Source organism: Acyrthosiphon pisum, chromosome A2 (assembly GCF_005508785.2).
Source record: "Acyrthosiphon pisum isolate AL4f chromosome A2, pea_aphid_22Mar2018_4r6ur, whole genome shotgun sequence".
NCBI classification, from domain to species: domain Eukaryota; kingdom Metazoa; phylum Arthropoda; class Insecta; order Hemiptera; family Aphididae; genus Acyrthosiphon; species Acyrthosiphon pisum.
Window position 1 is genome coordinate 22,648,268 of NC_042495.1, and position 1,926 is coordinate 22,650,193.

Here is a 1,926-nt window from a genome sequence, read left to right on the forward strand (position 1 = left end):
GACCTAAGGGATGGTCAAGCAATGTGCTAATTGTTGAAAAACCAAACAAGATTTTAAAGATTTGTTTATATCCCATATAATTCAATAAAGTAAATATAAAGGATTCTTTTTTAATACCAACACTAGAGTAGTTATTATTTAGCTTAAATAAAAAAATATGGTTTATTTCCTTTGACCTTAAAGCGGGTATTTGGCAAATAAAATTAGAGGAAGAATCAAGTTATCTCTGTCACCAACGACAGATTAATAAAAACTAAAACTAAAAATAATATTCCGTTTAATTACCTATTTAATTATATTAATTATATATATTTTTATTTTATGATATTTATTATTTATAAAAATGATGCTCATTCAATTTGCCCCTAATTTAATAAATCTGTATTAAATATAATATAACAATTTATTAACTTACCTTTAAATAACAGTGATATAATTTCTTGGCACACGTGTACTGCTGCAGTTGGCGATAAAACCAAAGAATATTTAGGTGTTTTATAATAAATGTCAATTGATAGGAAAGTATTGAGCTACGATAACGATAGCAATCAATTTTCCAACAGTCGTCGTGACAAGTCGTGTCATGTCCCGGAATGTCCGGAATAAATACTACAATACGGCTAAAAAAACTTTTTTTATCTATTCTATTACTGATGAAAATGTTATAAGCAATAAAATACAGACCTACCTAAAAGTCTTTCTAATATTTTTAATATTTTTTATGGGGGCAATGACTGGGTTTCATCAATCAGTTTAAGAATATAATAAGTGTTCATGGATGCCCTAGGGTGTTAGTATCTGATAATGTACCATTTGGATCTAGTGAGTTTAGAAAATTCTGTAACTATTACAGAATAGAGTTCATACTTCTAGTCCAAATTATCTGCAGTCAAATGGATTAGACGAGCATGCGGTACAAATAACAAAACAAATGGTGCGAAAAGTAGAATGTGAACAAAAAGTTTTGAGTGAATTATTGTTAGAACATCGGTGTACAACAATTTTTCATTGCGGTGCTGCTCCTTGTGAGCTGTTGTTGAATAGATAAGTGCGGATTAAATTCCCAATATTAGAAACCAAATTTAAACCAAGAGTTCAAACTGGAGTGACTAACAAAATAGAGTTATACAGAACAAAATACAAACGATAAAACTGCCAATGACAGAGTTGAATTTGCAATAGGCGAAGAAGTAATGGTAAAGGAAAATAAAATTTAGATACCTGGTGTTATTTCATCTAAAGATCGTATATATCCTAGGTCTTACATGGTAGAAGGTAGAAATGGAATACTTAGAAGAACATCAAAACATCTTAGAAGGGTAGGTGAAACATTTAAAATTAATAGAGAAGTAGATAACGATGATTTGATTATTAGTATAAATAATGAAAAAAAATTGAGATTATGGACAATTATAGTTTAAAGGAAGTAAGTGAAAGTCCTGGAGAGTTATAAGAGCAGGAAAATGATAAAGAAATTCAATTAGTAAAAGTTCTGAAGAGTTAAAAGAAAAGAAAGATGTTAAAGAAAAGTCAAGTAGTGAAGTCAGTGATAGTCAAAGTAGTGGTTCAGAAGAGTTCAAAAATAAGGAGTCTAAAAGTGAAATAACCACAAGGGTTGGAAGGGTGGTAAAACAATCATATCAATTAAACTTATAACTTGAATTTGTATTAATTATTTTGTACTCTTGTTATTAGAAATTTTGATTTGAATTTAAAGGGATTAATTTTATAATCTTGTATTAGAGATAAAATTTTGTGTTTATATTAATGTGTAATTAAGCTTTAAGGGAAGGATGGTATATGGTTCAACACTGTCAATACTAACCTAAAAAATATATATATTGCAGTAGTATTCGTTTTTTGTGCTATAAAATGTGAGAGGACACACATGGCTGTATTATTAATTAATAAAATACAACACTAGTA